Source organism: Gracilinanus agilis, chromosome 4 (genome assembly GCF_016433145.1).
Source record: "Gracilinanus agilis isolate LMUSP501 chromosome 4, AgileGrace, whole genome shotgun sequence".
In the NCBI taxonomy this organism is placed as follows: Eukaryota; Metazoa; Chordata; class Mammalia; order Didelphimorphia; family Didelphidae; genus Gracilinanus; species Gracilinanus agilis.
The window spans coordinates 15,965,894-15,989,767 of record NC_058133.1 but is presented as its reverse complement, the minus strand read 5'-3'; the positions used below and the strand labels follow the sequence as shown (position 1 = coordinate 15,989,767).

Below are 23,874 nucleotides of genomic sequence, written 5' to 3'. Positions count from 1 at the left end.
GTTTAGTTATATTAACCAAGAAAAGCAAGATGCCATGCCTATGTTGGCATGTTACATGACTACACACATTCACACATGCATGTAATTGCATGTTTCCCTAACCACATATAACTTGCTGATAGGAACCATTTCCCACAATGCTGGTGGGAAATAAGGGAGATTCCATTATCATCGTGTGCTCTGAGTTGTTTGAACTCAGGTTTGGGGAAACAATATCGTATACCTATAGTGTCTAATATACAGACTGCGAGGGCTTGACATTGGGGCCAAAATTGGGCTAGGAGAACCCGGATCTCCTTAGTTTCCTCTTTGAAACAAATGGGATTCCATAGTCATGAACGCCTTTTGTCAACACAGATCCAATTTGTATAAAGTGACGAGGTTTTATAGTAGACTCCAGAGAGAGAAGTTTCCAAGTATTTTCTGTTGAGTTTCTTTCTAACATGGAACTAATTCCCTTAATGAGGTAGGAACCAATGCTCATCCTATTTTGTTTCCCAAATTAAATCAGCATGTACCAGTAGCACAGAAACTCCCTGAAATCAAGAAATGGTTTCATACCAGTCAGCCAAGGAAGCATTTGTTAAGCACTTAATGTGTAGGAATCACTATGGTAATAAGGATAGAAAAGTAAGCAAAACCCATTTCCAGTCTCATATTCTAATGGGAGAACATTTAAATAACTTTACTGATAAGATAGGGTAAATGGGGGATAATCCTAGTGGGAATGTACTAGGTTTTTTTGTTGTGGTGGTGCTGGTTATTGTTTCTAAAATTCTTAACTTCTGTCCTACTGGCAACTTTAAGACAGAAGGGCAAGGGCTAGGCCATGGGGGTTAAGTGACTTGTCCAAGGTCATACAGCTAGGAAGTGTCTGAGGCCAGATGTGAACCCAGGAACTACCAATTCCAGATCTGGCACTCTATCCACTGAACCATATATATATATATATCTGTCTCTCTCTCTCTCAATGGAGATATTTATATACATGCATATATAGAATATAGGTATACACACACACACACACACACACACATATATATATATGTGTATATATATATATATATAACATACATAACACACATATACAGAGAGAGAAAGAGAGAGGGAGGGAGGGAGAGAGAGAGTTTCAGGTACACCTTTCCTCTTTTTTTTTTGTTTGTTTTTGTTTTAATTTTAAACCCTTAACTTCTGTGTATTGACTTATAGGTGGAAGATTGGCAAGGGTAGGCAATGGGGGTCAAGTGACTTGCCCAGGGTCACACAGCTGGGAAGTGTCTGAGGCCGGATTTGAACCTAGGACCTACCTGTCTCTAGGCCTGGCTCTCAATCCACTGAGCTACCCAGCTGCCCTACACCTTTCCTCTTGAAGAGAATCAGGAAGCTATGACCATGACTTACACTGAAAAGCAGCACAAAATATGAAATGTGTATTGAAAGAGAGGAAACGATTGGCTACCATGATTAGCATCATTTTCAAATCTACTGTCTGTGCACCAATTTGTTAAAACTAAGATCCAAAATCTCTACCCAATCAAAGGGAAAAGATAAAGTGGAGACTGAGATCCTAGGAATAGCTAAAAGCCTTATCAGGACCCCAATTGCAATAACTATCACTTCCAGCTTCAGTGTCTCCAACAGGATGATTAAGCTGTAGAGATTTATCCTGTCAATAAATTCTAGGTGGTGAAGGAAGGAGGGCACTTGCCAATTGGATTAAGTGAGGGTGGAATGGGGTTGATCATCTTTCACTGCCAATTTAAAGTTAGAGGAACCCACTGATTCACATGACAACTCCTTTCATTTAAGGATAGCACAATTCTTTATGAGGTCTTTCATTACATGAAGCCTAAATTTACCTCTTTCCAAATCCTTTCTCCTATCCTCCATTTGTCTTTTGTGCTCTCCAGAAATCTGCTCTCTTCTACTTCTATTTTAAGACAACCCTTAAAATATTTTAAAACAGCTATCATGTCCTCTCTGAGTCTTCTCTTTTTCACTTTAAATATCTCTTCGCACAAACTATCAATGTCCACATGAGGGAAATGAATAAAGGAACAGATATGGACTTGAATTATGATCAATTTAATGGAAACAATTTATATCAGTTAATGAAGCTTAAAATCCACTGAACCATAAAATACCTAACCTCCTCACTAAATTAAAGTATCAAATTTAAGAAACAAGAAGACAAGTAAAATGATAATCCTAACATATTAGAATAGGGTTTGGATTTGTCTCTCTTAGTACTGATACATACTTTACTTCTTCCATTATGGACTCAAAGTACTCATCATTATTAAGGGGTGTGTGTGTGTGTGTGTGTGTGTGTGTGTGTGTGTGTGTGTGTGTGTGTGTGTAAGTGTGTGAGAGAGAGAGAGAGAGAGAGAAAGAGAGAGAGAGAGAGAGAGAGAGAGAGAGAGATCTGCCTTTGCAAATACACTATCCCATTCATCTAGCTCATTTAGGTTGTGTGTTATGGAAAAGATGATGAGGAATATAGGAGTCTGGAAATATTTAGAGAATTAATGGTGTGGTATTTGGGGAGAATGGGGAATATCTTGGTAAGATGCCTCTTGAATTTTACCAGTCAATGGGCTCTGTTTAAATGTGTATGTTTGATTATCACAGGGAATTAAAGCTCTTGGCAAGAATGCTCTTTTCTGTAATGTGCATATTTTAATATGCTAGTGTAGCCTTAGCTCACTGTGGTTTAATAAAGCAAAATGTACTCTCTCTTCTAAACACATAAAATGCCTACCGATGTAAAAATCAATTCTTCCCTCATAGAAGAAGACAATCGGGAACAGATGAAAAGACAAATACTTTTAAAGCATTATGTAAGAACATAAAATCCCAAATTTCGCTGGTGCAATTTAAGACAACCAAAAATAGATCCTCGGTTAGTCATTTTTGCTGGCACGTTAGTTGGCATTGACAGCTGCCCCTCTCAACCATTGGAACATTTCTTCAGAAGGTTGTTAAGCAGATTGGCTTCTGAGTTGTTGATCCAAATTAATGAATGCTTTTTCATAATCATCTCTCTTTAGTTTAATCTCAGTTTTGGAGTTTTCAGAATTCCTTCATGCTAATTAGTTCTCTAGAGGCAGTATGACCTAATGGATAGAGTGCTGGCCTCAAAACCAGTGAGTCTTGGGTTCAGATCTTCTCTGGGCAAATTCCTTTATTTATCAATGTCCTAGCCAATTCTGGAAGACTGACTGAAAGTTACAGAAGAGATTACAATGCAGGTTACAACCAGCATTGGTTGACACCAAGGAGCTTCCTAACTGAGAAGGCCCTGTTTCAATGTAATTGTAGATCTAGTCCAGAAAAAATTAGATTTCAAGGAGTAAATGAACCCATATTTTCAATTTTTGACTCCCCTGGACCAAGTTGGCTTGACTTATTAGTAAACTGGTTATTGTGGTTTTTGATTAGACAAAGAGACATCACAAATAAACTAGCTGATAAATGGGGAGTCATTCCAAATATTCAATTCTGCAATGTGGGGGCTGATAATAATAATAACAACTAATTTTTGTAGCCCTCTACATATAAACCATTTGATTTTAGCACAATCCTCTGAAGTAGGTACTCTCATCTACTTTTTACAGATGAGGAAACTGAGACTCACATTGGGGTCACATGGCTAGGAAGTATTTGAGGCAGGTTTTAAACCTCCTTTTTTTTTTTTCTTTTTTTTTAAAACCCTTACCTTCTGTCTTAGAATCAATACTGTGTATTGGTTCAAAGCAGAAGAGAGTAAAGGCTGGGCAATGGCGGTTAAGTGACTTGCCCAGTTAAATGACACAGCCAGAAAGTGTCTGAGGCCAGAACTGAACCCAGGACCCTCCATCTCCAGGCCTGACTCTCTATCCAGTGAGCCACCTAGCCACCCCATCCATTAACTTTTGAATCTATCATTTCTTGGTGTTTTATAAACGCTTCTTCATCTGTGTTTTCTTTCCTCCCTTTCCCTGTATTGACACACTGGAATTCACTTCTCTGCAGATTTCATTATCTCATTTTTAAGGGGAGTTGAATATTTCTTTGCTATAGAACAATTTCTAGGAAATAGATTTTTTGGAAAATCCTCAGTATTAGAAATCTTGCTTTTTTGGTCTAAGGGTTCAGGCTGTCCCCCTCTGCAGTTAAGCCTGCGAGGAAAAACATTGACTCTTAAAATACCTCGGTGCTGTGTACATCACGTCTTTGTTGTTTATCAGCCGAGCGTGTGTCACTGTCACCTACTGTGACATTTAGATGACAGGGTATCTCAATTTAAAGTTTGGTGTTGGGCAAGTTAATTAATTGGTTAGGTTATCACTTGCTGTAATTAGGTAATAAACACTAATGAGGAGAAATAACTTTTGCCAGGCCAGGTGAAGGTTTAAAACAGAGCCTCGAAGGCCATTTTCTGATCTGGAGTACATCATGTTTCAGTTTGTGAGATTCTCTTCAAGTGGCTTCTCCCCATTGTCTGAGGCTCAGTCTGAGTGATGCTGTTGGAAAAACTTGGGAAGGGGCAGTTCAGTTGCTCAGTGGATTGAGAGTCAGGGCTAGAGAGGAGAGGTCCTGGGTTTAAATCTGGCCTCAGATATGTCCTAGCTGTGTGACCCTGGGCAAGTCACTTAGCCCCCATTACCTACCCTTAGCACTCTTCTGCTTTGGAACCAATACATAGTATTGATTCTAAGATGAAAAAAAAAAAAAAAGAAAAGGCTTAGAAATGCTAAAGCAGTATTTAGGTACATAGCTCTGTGTTCTAGGAGTTAGCTTTTGGGGATATTAATTTTAATGAAACACATTTTTTTCTACCAAGTTTCTTTTATCACTAAAGTAGTGAGAACTTATTAGAAATCAGCAGAACTAATTTTAGTTATTCATTATATATTTTATGAAATTATTATAGTTACATATTTTTATTAATAGTTATTAATTTAGCAATAAATTTTAGTTATTCATTATATATTCATTAAATTATTATAGTTATATATTTATTTTGTTTACTAATAGCTTAGCAATAAATTTTAGTTATTTATTATGTGTTATTAAATTAGAGTTACATATTTATTTTGTTTATTAATTGTTATTAATTTAGCAATAAATTTTAGTTATTCATTATAAATTTTATTAAATTATTATAGTTATATATTTATTTTCTTAATAGTTTAGCAATACATTTTGGTTATTTATTGTATATTTTATTAAATTATAGTTACATATTTATTTTATTAATAATTATTAAATTAGCAATACATTTTGGTTATTATATGTTGTATTCAATTATGACAATATGTAATATATAAATAATATGATAATATAAATTTAATTATATAAATTTAATCTAGTCTAGGGATATCACACAGTCTGTGGCTAGATTTTATGGGGTTTGTCAACTTGTTTTTATCTTTGTAATGTGTGTTTCATTTTCTTCACACAATTCTGATAAGGGGTCCTTAGGTTTCAGCAGAGGCCCCATGGGGCGGTGACCTGTAAAAAGGTTAAGACTCACCCTAGTCTAGTCTCATTGCACAGCAGAAAATAATAAGACTACAAATCCAGGGGAGCATATTCTCAAGGATGCTCTGCTAGTAGGTTACACTTTAAAGAATCCTGGTGGATACTCTGTAGATGATAGTGTATGGAGGAAGTGAGATTGTAACAACAGCCTCATGTGGTGTAAATTTGCGTCATGGACCTGGAATTGGAGAATGAAGCTTTGGAGCCTCCTGTCTTGGCCTCTGGGCCCCAGGCACGTAGACATAGGCATCTTCTGACCCTAAGGATGTCATTCAAATCCTCTTGACTTCTCTATTTTTTTTTTCATGCTCTTCCCTACCTAGCATTGACCTCTTGCTTTTAACAAACTGAAACAATGACTTGCAAATGGAACCAATACCATGAGTTTTTCTGATGATCTGTGCTCTACAAACACCTTTCTTTTAAGAAAGACATTTGGTTTTCTCCTCTCTGGGACTAGGAATGGTCAAACAAATACTCTGAGGTCCTAATTTTTTGCTTTCATTTAGGCTAGAATTATTGTGTGTCTTTCTCTCTTAGTTCCAAGGAACCAATAATAAATCTTGTCCTTCATTCCATTTATTTCATTCACTCTGCTAACATTTATGCAGGTTTTCCCAGACTCCTCTGAATTCCTCATATCAGTTGTTTGTAAGCTCTTATTGAAATGAAATGTTCAAATTATTTAGGGAAATAGAAGCAATCTAAGTGAATTGCATGTGAATCAGCAGACTCTCTGCATTCCATTTGTGTCTGGGCTGCCAGCTCTCATGGTCTGCTTGCTGAGGGCATTTGTGGAGTGACCTCACAGAGAGGCAACCCCTGCCCTTCTCAGGTCTTCTTGTGGCCACTCCAAGGGCCATCTTTGATTTGTGTGGCCTTCCAGAACCTGCTGATGTATTTTGTACGCTTAAAGAAGTCTCATTTTAGGAGGGAGACCTTTGCACGGAAGCTGCCCTGCATCGTAGCGAATGTGGCCATTTTACTGTTAGGTTAAGCAAATTGAGAAGGAAATCTGCCCCAAAGTGGACTTCTTGTGGACTCAGAGCTAGATGGTGGTTCCCATATGCTCCATAAGTCCTGTTTCCAGTAGAGGTGGGGGACCTAATTCTATTCCTTCTGCCCTAGAAGTGGATTAACTTAGTTGAATTGGATTGAACATTTGTAGAGATGATTCAGCCTTCTGGATGGTATCAGACAGTGATCTGGACTAATGAATGAAGCTCTTCCTCAGGCCCTCTTTGGCATTTTATCTTCCCCAAATATGTTTCTATTGTATACAGCGTCTGATCGATGTGAACATGGTTGTGTTTTTTTCTTTTTAAATTATTCATAAATAAAAATAAAGCTTCCTTCCTGACCTTAAAAAAAATTGCTAGCAGAATGGCTAGCACACGGCACTTGAGGGTAGATTCCTGACTTGGAATTCCATCTGTCACTTTCTACTTAGGTGACCTGGGGTGAGTTTATTAATCTCTCAAGGCCTTGGTTTTCTTGTTCATTAAATAAGGAGTTGTTCTCTGAGGCCCCCCTAGTGATAAATCCTATGATCTTATGACTGTTCTTAGAAAAGCAAGCATTTTGACATATTTTAATTTTATATATTTTCTATATATATTAATATATTAAATATTCATATAAATAGATCATCTCTTGGGTAAAGCAGTGGACTTGGAAAAACCTGATTTCAAATCCTTCCTTAGACACTTAGTCGCCGTGTGATTCTAAACAAGTCATTTATCATCTCTCAGCCTTAGTTTCCCCCATTCTATTTAATGTAATTAAAATAATTTATTTTACATTTTGTAATATTCTCTAACTCTTGCTTGGTTTTAAAATCTTTCCTTTCCCAGAGATCTGACAGGTAAACTATTCTATGTTCACTTAGTTTCCTCATTTCCAAAGTGGGAGCCATCATCATACCACCTTCCTTCGAGAGTTAGTCAATCAGCCAGTAAACATTTATCAGGTATTTTTCTAAGCACTAGAAATTTTTTTTTTTAATGACATGGACATTCCCTGCTCTTGAGGAGCTCACAGTCTAATGAGGAGACTATTTACAAACTACTAACTCTAAAGATTAGAGAATTAAGGGGTGTCAGGAATGGCTTCCCAGGAGAAGGTGGGATTTTAAGTGGGACTTGAGAAAAGCCAAGAAAGTCAGCTAGTGGAGAGGGAAGACTATTCCTGGTACAGGGGGATGGACAGCCTATGAAAATGCCCAGAGCTGGGTGATGGAGGGTCTTGTTTGAGAAACAGCCTAGATATAGGAAAGGTAGGATGGATGCCAGGTTATGAAGGGCTTGAATTCAAAACAAGATTTGATATTTGTTCCTGGGATCCATAGGGAGCCACTGGAGAATAATGAGTAGAGGGGTGACAAGGTTAGATTTGTACCTTAGGAAAATCACTTGACAACTGGGTGGCAAATGGACTAGAGGGGCAAGATTTGTAGTGAGGAGCCAGTGAAATAATAGTATAAAGCACTTTATAATTCTTAAGCATTATCTAAATGTTGTTTGTTACTGCTCTGTGTTAGAGCGAATGTCCAACAACAGGCTAAATTCTTACCATGTGTTTGATGCTCTTTTTGCTTCACATTTTTGATAAATCAGAACACTGGGAAATCACCTGATGATTCCAGTGTTTACATGTGAATAATTAAAATGTCAAGTGACCCCGAGATGACTCATTTGGGCTATCTGGAGTACAGGTAGACACTACACAGAGATTTCTTTGCATTTGAGGTTTCAGTGAGTGCTATTATTATATATTATTTTATATTATATTATATTATATTATATTATATTATATTATATTATATTATATTATATTATATTATATTACTTATTCCTGAAACTAACATTAGCCTTTTTTTTTCTTTTAAAACTCTAACCTTCTATCTTAGTATTTATATAAGTATCAGTTCTAAGACAGAAGAGCTGTAAAGGTTGGGAACTGGAGTTAAGTGACTTACCCAGGGTCACACAGATAGAAGGAGTTTGAGTTCAGTTTTGAACCCAGAACCTCCCATCTCTAAGGCCTGGCTCTCTATCCACTGGGCCACTTAGCTACCTTTAACATTAGCTGTTAAGTCATTGAATAATACCTATGACACTAATGACTGATAAAGAAAAAATTTTACCTTAATCTAAAGCTGATGCTAGTTTTTTCCCCATTAATTGGGTTCTGCCTGAGCTTACACAGTTGAGGACAGTCATTTGTTCAAGAAGAAAATCCTTTACCTTAATTATAGTTTCTGTTGTTGTTGATGCAGAAAAGAATTTTCCCCTGAACTGAGGGGAAAATTCGAGCCTATTTTTATTATTAATGGGCATATAAACTAATGAAGGATAAGTGTGTTAATTAAGAACACAGACTCCCAGATGAGGAAACTTCCTGTGCTCTGAATGCTGGCACCTCTGTGATGTATAATTGTTAGAGAGCTGCCTGGACCCAGGGCAGATTCAATGACTTACCCAGCAGCGCCCAGCCAGTGGTCTGACATGAACCCGTGGCTTCTTGCCTTCAAGGTCATCTCTCTGTTCACTGCCTCTAGGAAAATGATTAGCCTGGAAGGGAAAAATAAACAGGGGCCCTAATTTATGAATGGTCTATTTAGTTATTTATACTCTAATTAACCCTTCCACAAGAATAATTAGCCTTTAGCTAGAATAATTCATTTAAATAACAAGCTACCTGGAAAGACCTTTTCTCTGCCTCTGGCTTGCTCCTCCCTAGGCTAACCTCACCCTGTTCCTTCTCTCTGAGGACTGTCTGGCAGTTCTTGGATGGTATTTGGTGGTTTGGAACCCAGGGAATGGGATTCCAAGGTCTCTATCTCTTCCTGTAATCTCCACCTCCCCAGGCCCACCCCACTTTGTGGGCACTTAGTGTCCCAGGCTCCTCCTGGAGGAGTCTTGTTCTCTGAGATCTTTTCCTGTGACTGGTTCCTCTAGGAGATACAATGAGTTTCTCTTCAGATCTAAAGGCATTCCTCCAACTTCTTTACTAGGTCAATATTTAACAGGCATTTATTAGCCACCTACCAGGTGCTTGACACTGAAAGGGGGGGAGATTACCAAGGGGGACAGTATGGGGGAACCAGATGTTTGCCCGCAGGAAGTTGTGGCAGAAGATGGACTTCTATAGGAAGAGATACTTAGACATCAAGTCATTCTCCTATTGATCAAATGATCAAGGGATAGGAATAGGCAGTTTTCAGATGAAGAAATCAAAACTTGAGCTGAGTTTTGAAGAAAGCCTGGGATTCTTTGAGACTGAGGTGAGGAAGGAATGTTTTCTGGGTTTGTGTGAAAAAACATGGTGATGGCCGATAAAATATTAGCAAACTATATGTTCGCCCATTTGGCCAGAACATGGAGTATTTTAACAGAGAAGAATGTCAAATAAATCTAGAAATATTGATTCATAATAGACTTTAAAGGGCCTTACATGCCAAACAGAGGAGTATGATATTTTTTTCTAAAGGTAAGCGGTAGCTATTGGAAGTTCTTGAGCAGAGGCTCTACATGGTGCCATTCAAATGAGGGATTTGTTTGTGGCTTCTCTGGGTTCTAGTATTGCTTGTTATGACATGGGCATTGTAACCCCAAAACCCAGGCAAACTGTAAACAGGGAAATTCCTTTGCTCCCTTCTGTCCTTGTGAGTCCTAACCCAATAACATCTGATAACTTCTGTAAGACCCTGAGAGAATTGTCATCCTTGGACCGACCTTTAGATTTGAGATGGACATAGAGATGCGCCTCCAGGCTACACCTTGATACCATCATGTTGTATCTAAGACATCTACCTGTCATGTCCCCTAAGCTATGAGGGTCACCCCCTATGTCTTCAGGCAGATCCGGTCAGATGGCCAACCCATCCCTCCCCTGCCCATGCCTCAGTGTAAACCACTCTAAAGTCACGTCTTCACTGTGGGAAAGAGTATAAAAACCCCAGAAATCGTGTCATTTGGGAGCGCAGCTTTCTCCCTGTGCTGTCCCACCTAGGAGGCAGTCTTCCACCTATGCTGTCCTCCTGGCCAGATTCAACATTACCTTCTAAATGAATAAATTTCTCTTTTTATTTTTAAGCTAAGTTTCGGAGTCTTGCATCCTTGCAAAAGGTACCCTTCCCGAACCCCTGGGGCTCACCTCAAGCCCCCACAACAGTTATAATTCTGCCATTTTGAGATTCATCAACTAATCAACAGATATTTATTTATTTATGTCTTATATGTGTCATGCATTGGCAATATGGATAAAAAAGAATGAAATGATCTTCTTTCTCTCTCTCTCTCTCTCTCTCTCTCTCTCTCTCTCTCTCTCTCTCTCTCTCTCTGTCTGTCTCTTTCTCTCTCTGTCTCTGTCTGTCTCTCTCTCTCTCTTTCTCTCTCTCTCTCTCTCTCTCTCTGTCTCTCTCTGTCTCTCTCTCTTTTAAACCTTTATCTTCTTTCTTAGAATTAATACTAAGTATTGGTTCCCAGGTAGAAAAACGGTAAGGGCTAGGCAATTGGGGTTAAGTGACTTGCTCAGGGTCACACAGCTGGGAAGTATCTGAGACCAGTTTTTATATCTCTCCCAAGTCTCCTTTTTTCCATTATCTCCTTTCCTCCCTTCTTTCCTTCTCTTCTCATCCCCTTTCCCCTCTGTCCTCCTCTTCCTTCTTTGTCTAACCTCTTGCTGCTCTCCACTTGTAACTTTCCTCCTTATTTCCTTCTACTCCCCTTCCCTTCCTTGGATCAGAAGGACATCTTTATAGAATTCTCCATCCCTGATCAGCAACTTTCTTATTCCTCCTTATGAACCAGTCCTTATGGGAAACACTTTCTTTTGTCATTTTGTAATCATCCCCAGTTCCTAGTAAGATCCTTTGCGTGACAGACAAACGAATGAATGGATGGGTGAGTCCGCTCCATAAATATCTGAGTGGGAGGCTACATGGCTTCCTTTCAAGGTCTCTTCTCTGCCAGCCCTTGTTCCAGATTCCTCCTGACATGTAGAGACCTTGGTCTTACTTTCCCCCAATGCAGGACAAGTTTAGGTATTTCTAAAGAATAATTAGTACCATGTGCTTATAGGTATTGCCAAAGATGTGGTATTGATGGGTTTGGAGACAAGCGCTCATGAAAAGAAGTATTCCAAGTGAACAGAAATCATTTGTTCCTGGTTTTTCTTCGGTGCTTGAGCAATATTGCACATTAGCTCTAGGGACTGTATCCTTTCCAGTTGAAAAGGAAAATAGGCCCAGCAGGCCCCTGGGGACTTTGACTTTGACCATAAAAACTGAATTTCCAGGGTATCTGCTTGATACAGAATATTAAATGCCCCATGCCCCACCCCTGGCTTCTGATAAGACACTTCATTTATTTATTTATTTGTTCATTTGTTTATTTATTTGTTTTTAGTTTTGTTTTATTTTGAATATTTTCCCATAGTTACATATTTCATGTTCTTTCCTTCTTCCCCAACCCTGCTCACCCCCCTGTAGCCGATGCACAATTCCACTGGATTTTACATGTGTCATTGATTAAGATCTAATTCCATATTATTGATGGTTGGACTAGGGTTATCATTTAGTGTCTACATCCCCAATAATATCCCCATCAGCCCATATGTTCAAGCAGTTGTTTTTCTCCCTGATAAGATTCTTGCTGGAAAATAGCCAGAGACCAAGAGCCCATCATCTGGTCATCTGGTTCATGTTCAACTCCTTTCCAGCTTTAGCTTGTGTCATAGTGGTTTAGGCCTTCAGGAACCCAAGGGCATCCCAGTGGCATGATGAAACGTCAGAGAAGGAGGAGCATTTGTGTAATTAATAAATAAGTAACTCAAATTTGTATTGAGTTAAGTGCTATAGGAGATAGTTGATTGGACTTGGATTCAGGAAGATTTGATTTCAAATCCTGCCTCAGGTACTTAGTGTGACCAGAGGCAAATCATTTAACCTCTGCCTGCCTCAGTTTGCTCCTCTCCATAAAACAGGAATAATAATATCCTGTCCCTCAAAGCAACTGAGGCTCAGAAAAGCAGTGACTTGCTCATGCTTACAAAGTTCAAAGGAGTAAGGACTGCCATGATTCCAACTCTTTGGGTTGTAGTCACTTTTAAACATTTATCGCATAAAGTTGTAATTTATAATACCATGACATAGTTGCTAGGGTTTTAGCCTTAAAATGAGTAAATCAGGATTTGAATCCTGCCTCAGATGTTTGCTAGCCGCATGATACTGGACAATTCACTTAACCTTTCTCAGCCTCAGTTTCCACCTGTGTAAAATGAAGCAGTTAGACTCTGTGCCCTTTAAAATTCCTGCCAGCTCTCTATCTCTGATGCTACCAGATAGTAAGAGATATTTCTTTATTTCTCATAAATGCTATCCTTGGATAGCATTTATCTCATTGTTGTACATTTGGATCTGGTGGCCCTGGGTTCAAATCTCATCTCTGTCACTTTCTGTGTGACATTGGGCCAGTTCCTTTAACTGTCTTAGCCTCAGTTTTCAAATATAAAACCAAGAACTCTAGGACTAGATGGCCTGGAAGTCTCTTACTCTAAATCTATAAACCTGTGATCTAATGACCATGTATTTATTTGTCTGTGGATGCTACATTCTCTCTCCTTGTATCCTGAAATAGAACACAACAAAAAAGTGAAATGGAGTGTTCTTGGCTTGGAGTCAGGAAGACCTGAGTTCAGTTGTGGCTTTAAACACTCATTAGCTGTATGTTCCTGAGCAAGTCACTTAAGTGTTGTCTGTCTCAGTTGTCTGTAAAGCAGAGATAATAAAATTAGGTAATATTTTTAAAACATGTTGTCATTTTTAAAGCACTACATCCATGCTGCTGTTCTTGTTATTCCTCTTTGAGGATAGGAACTGGTTTCTTTGTGTCTTTGTAATCTCAAAGGTCTCCCATTTGCCTTACTCATAAAAAGTGCCTAATGAATGTTTCTTGATTGAATCTCTAACAGTGTATGTTTTCTGGGAATGTCTTGGGTTTGTTTGTCAATCACACAACCAAGGGATAGAAACAGAGATAATAGAGTCAGGTGGATTCTGTTATCTCACATGGAATGATTTTGCCATGCCCTGCTTTCTAACATTCTGTATCAAAAGGGGTGAATATCTTCTTGTACTGTAAGTGATATTGAACTTATTTTATTCAATGATATTTCCTTAAAAATGAAAAGACTCCTTAGTTCTGCAAATGCCATCCGGTGATTCAAACCTTCTAGTGAATGTTACTGCCATTTTGACCACTGTGGCTTAGAAACTTGTAAGATTGAAATTAAATGTCCAATACTTCAAGTATTATTTTTTAAGTCTATTATCTGACAAAATAGAACCATGCGACTAAATTTTTCTGCCTGCTCAAAAATTCCTGCTCCACGATAGGAAGGAAAGAGAGAGAGACCCGGAACTCCACCGAATTTATATTTTGTCTACATCAGCACATACGACAGGAAGTGAGTGGAGTGCTAGGGATCGTAGTTTTGCTGGGGATCGTAGTTTTGCTGGGGATCGTAGTTTTTAAGGTAACAGATTCTAATTATACAATCCCCCCTGGGATCCTTTGGGAAACTAGTCTCCCCAGTGGATCATGTAAACATAACCAACTTATAAATTATAATAATTTGGGAATAAAAAGGAAAGAGAACAAAACCAATAAAAACTCAAAGGATGATTAATTGAGTTCAATATAGTTCTCCCCAAGGTTGACTATAGGATTATGTTATCATTTTATCCAATGGGACAAGAAGCTTCCTGCTCATAACCAGATTGGCTCTAGGAAGGGTGGAACTTCTTGGTTACAGCAACTCTATTGTGATGAGGCAGGGAAAGACAAGCCCATGTAGAAATCCTGTCTTTGTCACTTACTGCATGATTTTGGGCATGTGCTGTGACCTCTGTAGACCTCTTTTTTCTCATCCTTAAATGAAGGGCTTAGACTAGCTGGCCAATAAGGTGGTTCCTATGATTTTGAAGTTTTATGATCTATGTAGCAGAATAATTACAAGTTTGTAGATGAAGGGTTAGAAGTGACCTTGGAGATCTCCTTATATAATCCTCTCATTTTGTAGATGAGGAAATGGAGTTCCAGAGAAATTAAATGACTAATCCAAAGTCACACAGGTAGACTAATCCCTGACATAAAAAAGTATTATGATTCATAAATACGTTCTATTTTTATATTAGTTTTATGAGAATTCACATAAATGCCCTGCTCAAATGGCTGCTTCTGTCCATTTGATTTCAGCTTTGCAAATATTCATTGTCAACCACATATATAATATTTCAATGACTTATGGTTTTATTGCTGCATACTGATGTAGAAAGCACTTCTCCTGCCACTTAAGAGAATGAGTAAGAGTTAGTGCCAAAGAACTGACGATTCCACGGCCAATCCAGTGGTCTGCTTTCCCACTTTTTCTAAACTGCTTATCAGGAGAAGGTAAACATCACCAGCTCCATATGCAAAGTTTTTCCAGTTCAATGGGGCCAGATCTCATGGTCCATTTTCAGAGTCTTCCCCACTGCCACAGTGGAGCATTGGAATAAGACTTTAATGGAGGTGATAATGCTATTTGGGGAATGCTCATGGCAGGAAAGAACCATGAGCTAATTCCAAGCAAGGTTGGAAGAACTTTTCATCTACATTAAGTTATTTGATCAAGAACAGTGTGAAGTAAGTGTTACAACTAGCTTCCCTTGACAGATGAGGAAAGTGCCTGGTCAAGGGACTACATAGCTAGTAAATATTTATGACAGAATTTGAATCCAAAACTTTCTGGTTTCAAATCTAATAGTCAATCAAAATGCATTTTTAAGTACCTCTTATATTCCAGACATTGGGCTAAATGCCGGGGATACAAAGAAAGACAAAAACAGTCCCTGTCCCCAATGAGCTCTTTGTGTAATGGGGAAGACAACAAGCCAATAACTGTATCCAAATCTAAATAGGAAAATTGGAGACACTCAAATGAAGAAAGGCTCTCTCTTCATTATAGCATGTCCTCCAACTGCTGAAAGGCCCAGGTACCTGCTGAACCAGTCAGTGCTCCCAAAGGTCTTCTCCATTCAGCTTCCGTCTCTTCTTTTTCAGTATGTCTTGCTTGTCCGTCCTTGTGTCACACAGATGATGGGGGAACATAACTCAAGGAGTTTGACTTAATCAGATGAATATTAGTTAATTAGCTGTACCAAGCCTTTAGATCACATTGGGAGCACTGTGCTCAGTCCTGGGCACCATATAATAAGAAATTCCATGGTGGACCCAAGAGTAGGATTTGTGTGTAAGGGATCCTTTGGGGCTGGAAGGTTTGCAAATAATACAAGTGAAAAGTGGCTGAAAAGGAAGGATGGAACAATGTTGTGGAAGGCCCTGAATGCCTGGCTAAAGGAATTTGGTCTCAATTCAGTAGGTAAATGCCAGTTTTGGTAGGATAGACTTAGGTTCATTATAAGGGGAAAATAACTTACTTCTAGCATTCTAAAATGCAATGGGCTCAAGGAGTAGTGGGTCCTTTATTACTGGGGATTGAAAGGAAGAAGTCTCTTTCCAGGGGTGTTTAGAGGGATTTGTTTTTGGATACTGGCTGGACACGATTGCTTCTGAGCCCCTTCTAGCTCTGATGTGACTTTAGCTTTATAGGCTATTTTATTTTAGTTTTATGCTAGATTTCAAACAAACACCCCAAACAAAATAACCCCCTCATACTACTAATAGAAATGATTTATTAGGTGCTGCAGATTTCATTTATTTCTAGGTTGCAAGTTTCTTGAGGGCAGAGTCCCAATTCCATGGTTTTACCCATAGAAGGCATTTTTGCATTATTGCATAAGATTGAGTAGAGGCATTGTTGAGATTTGAATTGTTGTTGGTGCTACCACCGATGATGAGGGTGGTGATGGTGGTCTATAATTGATAGACAGCCTCTCTCTGACTCAGGTAGACCTGGGTTCAAATTCATTTTCAGATCTATTCTGCCTTTGTGACCCCTAGACAAGTCCCTTCGCTCTTCAGTGCCTAGGCAACTCTTCTAGGATAATAGCAGAACAAGTATCAGTCTTCATCATTAGAATGAGTTTCATCAGTACCTGACAAAGAGTCCTAGTGGCATGCTCTCCAGGTGCAGCCCAGAAGTAAAATAACATTAATTTTAAATGCCACTTTAAGGATTGGCAAGCATTTTCCATCCCCCATTCTCTTAAGAAATCCTAAATAACCTTGGGAGGGAAGTAGTACATTTTTATTCAATCCCTCTCCCCAATTTACAAATACGGAAACTGAGGTTCAGACATTTGTCTGTAGTCAAACAACTAGTAAATGTCAAATGTCAAGGTTGCTGTTTGAGTTGGGGTCCCTCTGACTTTGGGTCCACTCTTCCTTTCTTACCACCACTCTCTCGCCCAGAGATTAAGGAGGAATATAGTCTCAGATACTTTGTGAGCCCATGAGGCTTTAGATGGTAAAATCCCAAGAGTATCTGTCATCTGTAAGTCACTATATTTATGGTCGGTTGCTGCTTTGATTTCCAAGCGACTTTGTGGGATATTTCCCCTGGTTTGCTTTCAAGTGCACATCTTTGGTTCCTGAGTCACCTTAGGAGGATTAGGCTGGCTGTGGATGCAGAAAGCTGACCAGTCAGGAGTTTGCTTCTCTCTGAAAGAGTGTCAGCATCCATATTCATCAAAAAGCAACCTCGAGCTTTCTGTTGAATCAGCTACATAGTTACTTTTAAAAGGCGTTTGTCTGTGACAGAACCTTAGCGTCACCCCGGAGTTAGTGATAAAGGTTGTTTTTTGCCCATCTCGGTGTCCCATCCACATTATTTTCAGGAACATCAAAGTACTGTAAGCTTCGACACCAACTGTGCTGAAGATTTCTTTTCACAGAGGATTTACTTCCTTTTTCCTCTATGGGAACCTTCCACGTCCTTTAAATCATTTTAAGCTGCTTCATTTGAAAAAAAAAAAAAAGTCTTAATAGTGTAGTCCTGGGGTCGATGGAATGTGGCTACCAGGGGAAACTCTCTCATAGCTTAAAGCAGGCTTTTCAGTGGGGCAGTCCTGGGTGACTGAAGGGAGCACACTCCTGGTGTGTGGAGTTTGTTGTGTACCGGGGATGAGGACTGACTTCCAGAAACCTCCCCGCAGCAAGACCAAAGGCACCAGGAGACAAGCAGCCACTTAATAAGAGATCAAAGAGGCTCTGTGTGGGTCAGCTGGGAGTCCAAATAGTACACATCAAAAGGGCCCCCTGGCAGGGGGGCCAGTGGAGAGATTGAGGTAGCAGGAGGTCTTGGAGATCTGAAGTCAGGGCTGATGGTGAACTTGGAGGGACATTTGTGACTCTGCTAGAATATGAATTTGGGAGGAAAATCCCATTGTGTCCAAGGGGAGAAAAGAGAGAAGCAGACAGGCAGCCAGGGTTTGCCGAGCTGTCTGGCAGTTTCTCAGGAGGTGGCTGGCGGCCTTTCATGGCCAGAGTTTTCCCGAGCTGTCCCATGATCCTTTCGGGGAGGAAGTCGGAAGACTGAGAGGCAACAGATGCTCTTCATGCCACACCTGTTGGGCTCCTTCCTTCAGCTGCATTTCAGAAACAATCCAAATGTTGAGAAATCTGCAATTGTATTTCTACAATCAAAATAACACTTCAAGTGATTTCATTTATGTCAATCAGTCAGTCAGAAAGCACTTGGTAAGCATTTATTCTATGTGCAAAAGGCAAAAGGCAAAAAAAATGTTCCCTGCCCTCTAAGAGCTCTTAGACTATCAATTTATTTAAGTAAATAAAAATCACTATTTAAATGCCTCCAAAGATACAAATGAAACCGTCCTTGCCCTCAAGGAACTTACATTCTGTAGAGCAAGTGCGTTTCACTTTGGGTTTATGGTGAATTACAAAAAAGTATTTTGATAGCCGCATTTCAGTATTATTGATTTCCTTATTTTATACATTTTAAAAAGAGAATTCTGAGGAGTTCATAGGCTTCACCAGAGAGCCCAAGGCAACAAATTTAAGAACCCAATCCGTGGAGGCAATGTGGTTTAAAGGAGGGAGCACTGGACAAATCAAGGGACTGCTCTGAGTCCCAAGGGTGGCACTCACTCTCTGGGCGACCTTTGACAAGTCACTTAATGTCTCTGAACCTCAGTTTCCTCAGGTATAAAGGAAGGGGTTCCAGCTTTAGAGCAATGAACCTCTGGGACCATCTGGTACAATATAGCGGGGGACTCCGTGCTACAAGTAGAGACGAGATGGGAATATATTGTTGAGTCATTTCAGTCTTGTCTGACTCTTCATGATACCGTTTGGGGTTTTCTTGGCAGACATATTAGAGCAGTTTGCTATTTCTTTCTCCAACTCATTCTATACATGAGGAACTGGAATAAATAAAGTGAAGTGACTTGCCCAGGCTCACACAGCTAATAAGTGTTTGGGGCCAGAATTGAACTCATGAAGATGAGTCTTCCTGATGCCAACCCCAGTACTCGTTCCCCATGTCCCTGGCTGTCCTTGGGACTATATAAATATATTTTTAAAATATGTGTGTGTGGGGGGCAGATAGGGGACTTGGTGGATTGAGAGCCAGACCTAGAGACAGGAGGTTGTGGGTTCAAATCTGGTCTCAGATCATTCCTAGCTATGTGACCCTGGGCAAGTTACTTCACTTCCATTGCCTAATTCTTACTATTCTTCTGCCTTGGATCCAATACAATATTGATTCTAAGATGGAAGGTAAGGGCTCAGTTAATAATAATAAAAATAAAGGCTTTTTGTTCTTAGTAAAAAATAAACAAACTCCTTAGGAGTTTGGAGGAAGGGAAGGTAGTGGCAGCTGAGATATCAGGAAGGGATTCGTGTAGATGTTGTCTGAAGTGAACTCTGAAAGCATCTAGGAATTCTCCAAGGCAGAGGTGAGGAAGGAAGGCTTTCTGGACATGGGGCACAGCGTGGACAAAGGCATGGGATGGGAGATGAAGGATCAGGTATATGTGTGGGCCAGTTTGGAAGGACCAGAATGTGTGAAAAGGAGCGATGTATGATGAGAGCGGAGAGTCAGCGTGGAGCCAAGAGAGAAGTGCTGTCAATACGTCACCCATCAGTACTGTGGTTCCTCTTCCCCTGGGTGGGGGGCCTTTGTACAGGTCCATGGCTGAGAAATGGCATCGGTTGGTTTCCCCCCCCCCCTTTTTTCCTGTCCCCAGCATCTACCACAGTATCCGACTTGCTGCCTGACACCAGCCTTCTCTCTCTCCACAAAAAGAGTGTTTGCTTCCATTTCTGTTGCATTGCATTGTTTCTGAATTCCTTCATGGGGAAGCCAGCGTGGAGTCATGGAGAGAGAGGTGGCCTCCAAGTCAGAAAGATCTGAGTTCAAGTCTTGTCTCTAATTCCTACTGGCTGGGTGATCTCTTATTGTTCTTGGTAACATTCTAAGCCTCAAAGTTGCTGGCCTGGTCATTAGGAGGGGTTTCCTTAGCCAGAAATTCCCTGGACCATTGAAAGCACAGATACAATTTCTCGTCCTATGACTTTCACCAAGTGATGTGTCTTTTCTTTGCCTCAGTTTCTTTATCCTTAAAATGGGAATAATACTAGCCCTTTACTCACAGGATCTCAATGAATCTCAGATAAGACAAGAGATGTAAAGTTCTTTGGAAGCTTCAAAGTGCCGAGTAAATGAAAGCCCTTTGCCACAGGATCCTTCGGGGGGAGATGGTACAGATTTTCTTGTCCCCATTTTATGGTTGAGGAGACTGAGGCCCATGATCATATTGTCCAGTGAAATGACAGAACTGGGGACTTCTCTGATACTGCTAGTCTGGCACTGTTTTCTCTGTAATAAATGCAAGGAATGGAAACATTTTAAATTTTTTAAAAAAGGCACCTAAGACATCACTTACCACCATAAAAGCAGGATAACTTTGGCTAAAGAGCTAGGCGCATTGGGGTAGAGTGCCATGCCTAGAGTCAGGAAGACCTGAATTCAAATCCAGCCTTAGACTCTTACTACCTGTGTGATCCTAGGCAAGTCATTTAATCCCATTTGCCTCTGTTTTCCTATCTGTAAAATGGGTTGGAGCAGGAAATAGCAAACCCCATTCTAGGATCTCTGCCAAGAAAACCCTAAAAAGGTTCCTGAGAGTAGGACATGGCTGAAACAAGTGAACAATAATAACAACAGAAAGCAAGAAAGGTAAAAAGGGGAAGAGGAAGCCCATCCCTAGACTACCCTAAGTTGGAATTATAATATTTTGCACATACCTACTATGTTCTGTAAAAACCCTCCCTGGCACATAGTGGTGTGAATAAGCCAAATGATCAAGACTACTTTGCAGACAGCTGGGTGGCTCAGTGGATGGAGAGCCAGGCCTAGAGTCGGGAGGTCCTGGGTTCAAATCTAGCTTCAGTCACTTCTTAGCTGGATGACCCTGGGCAGGTCACTTTACCCTCATTGCCTTGCCCTTACCGCTCTTCTGCCTTGGAACAGATACATAGAATTGATTCCACAGCAGACAGTAGGGTTTATTTAAAAAAAAAGAGAGAGAGACTAGGGCAATATTTCAGGTGAGAAGTGATGAGGGTCTGATCAAAGGGAGTGAGCAGCTGGACCGTTAGAGATTTCTTAATCACTTAGAAAGTGCCACCATTTTTCTTGCTGCCACCTCCCTCTCCATTTGCTGCCTGCCTCACCTCCTGCCTCCCTGGGGTGAGAACAGCATGAGGATCTCATTCAGAACACTGTTTCTAGGGATTCTGACCCAGCTGTGGCATAGTAGAAACTCTGGATCAGCTTGTTTTCCCTCCCAAAGCTGGCAGCCTTAGGGAGACATTCTTATGATTGGTGGACCCCAAAAGGGTCATTCTGAGGTTTTTCTGGAGTTTGTGGTCCCTGGCCCTTGCCTCTGCTGCCTGACCTCAGCTCAGTGATGATTTGGGACAGGGGGGGCTGCCATGGACTTTAGACGAGTCCACTTTAACTTTGGCTGCCCAGTGGGGTGGCTTGGCTTCCCTCCTGGACTCTGGAACTGGCCCAAGGGTTAGCACAGCTTGTATAGATTACATCTCTGTGTGCCGTATCTGTCAGCATATGAGACGACCTTTGTAGTTTGGGAGTTTGGGGGGAATTTTTTTTGGTTCCAGGTGGGGGCTATTTCTGTACTAGTTACGCTAATGCCCAAGTCTTCCTGAAAGCAGCAGCCCAGAGGCAGAAAGTCCTTCCAGAAATCACTCTTCGAACACCTTGCTGGTCCTGCTCCCGGTCACTCCAGGTCCTCCCCTTCTTTGTGTTGTCTCGGTGTTTCTCTCCCTTGATGTGCTGCCACCATTCGAATGTCATCTCCTCCAGGACAGGGACTTTCTTTCTTTTTAATTCATCCTGGTATTGCCTGCCACACTGTCATGTGCAATGACTGAATATTCTTCCAGCTAATTTGTACTTTATTCAAGGAGTGCTTAATAATTGTATCTATACAGGTATTTGCTGAACTTTGATAGACTAATTCCCCAGATTTTATGCATCTTGTAACAGTTTTCAATGGAATTTCACTTTCTATTAATGCTTCAGATTCTTTTACTTAGACATATCATTACTTATTAATAATTTATTGGGTAGCTTGCAGATCTGCAGAAGCTATTCATTGCCTTAGTATTCTTGCTCATTTCCTAGGATTTTCTAAGTAAACAATCATACCATCAGCAAAAAGATATTTTTATTTCTTCTTTGTCATCTACACACCTTTAATTTTTTTTCCTCTTCCTTATTGACATTGCTAGTGTTTCTAGAACTTTATTAAATAATAATGTGGTGAATGGCCACTCTTGCTTTACTCCTGTATTTACTGGTAAATCTTCTATTCTATCTCCATTGCATATGATGCTTGTTTTTGATTTTAGAAAAATATTTTTATGCTATTTTTTAAAAGGTCCCCTATGCCAACCTATACTTGTTCGAGGTTGTTTTTTTAATCCATAGGTAGTGTCATTTGTCAGGATTTTTCTGTATCTTTTGATAATCATGATTTTTGGAAGTTTTAATTTTTAGTATGATTAATTATATTGATTCTTTTCCTATTGTTGAACCATTCTTGCATCCTTAGTATACATTTAACTTGCTCATCCTGAGTGATTTCTTGGATAAAGTGCTATAGTCCACGCAATAGGATTTTATTTAAAACTTTTGAATCAATAGTCATTAATTGTATTGGTCTATAGTTCTCTTTCTGAAATTTTTCTTTCCCTGATGGAAATATTTGGGCTATATTTGTCTGCTTCATTCCGAACAATGTAGGGTGCTAGAAAGGTCATCGAATTTTAAATCAGGTGAGTTTGTTTCAAATTCTAGCACTGGCTCTTACCAGTTCTGAGCCCCTGCCCAAGTCACTGTTTCTCTCCTCCACTGTTCCCTTGTATATAAATGAGCAAAATAATATTTTAACTCTCTACCTTAAAAAAAAACCAGCTTTCTAAATGTTAAAATCCTATAGAAATATAAATTCAGTTTCTCACATGTGTGTAGAAAAACAGCTACTCTGGAAGTGTGATATTTAAAAGAATCCAAGGTGAAGATTCCTCAAATTTAGATTTCTTCAGATTTTTCTGAAAGGAGAGTAATAATGTCTCTTTAAATGAAAAGATCATATTACAACATAGCATAGATCTTGGAACTGGAAGCAACCTCTCAGTCAATCTGTCAATAAGAATTTATTTCATGTTTAATATATGTCTGGGTATTGGGTTTATAAAAACATTCAATATTCTCTGCCATCGCATAGCTTATGTTCTGTTGTAGAGGAGACACTGCATAGACATATAGGTATATACACATTAGTGCAATTAGTACAAATTAATAATTTGGAGAAATGACATTCCTTAGGAGGCAGAAACTCTGCCCATGTTTCATGTAGACCTTTGAGGTGAATTACTAGGGCAGCTATGAGGCTTCGGGAGATCTTCTGTTCAGTTCTGTGTTACCTGGAGTTAAGGAAAGATTAAAAAAGGATCGTTGAGCTTCTTTCCATGCTTCCTAAGTAGCCCTGCCTGTCAGATGCCCTAGAAGAATTTCATTTCTAGAGGAATCTCCCTTCATTCCATTTTTTAATCTGAAGCACTGGACTGGCCCCATATCAGTCTAGTTTTCCCACACTGCAATTTGTCCCAAGTCATCTGGCTCGTGTGTGGCTAAACCAGATCCCCCAGTTACTAATCCAGGACTCTCCACTATACCCTGTTGTTTCTATGAGACCAGAGAGTCTGTCATTACTGAATCCAGCCTGAGATTCACATAAGCCCAATACAAGGCATTTTACACAAAGAAATCCAGTTTGTATTGTAAGCG

The 23,874-nt window shown here is 39.8% G+C and overlaps 1 protein-coding gene across 1 annotated transcript in view; it reads left to right on the top strand.

Moving 5' to 3' along the window:
- The window catches only part of PATJ (PATJ crumbs cell polarity complex component), a 332,079-nt gene that overhangs the window by 71,445 nt on the left and 236,760 nt on the right, over positions 1–23,874 (top strand). The window lies entirely within an intron of this gene.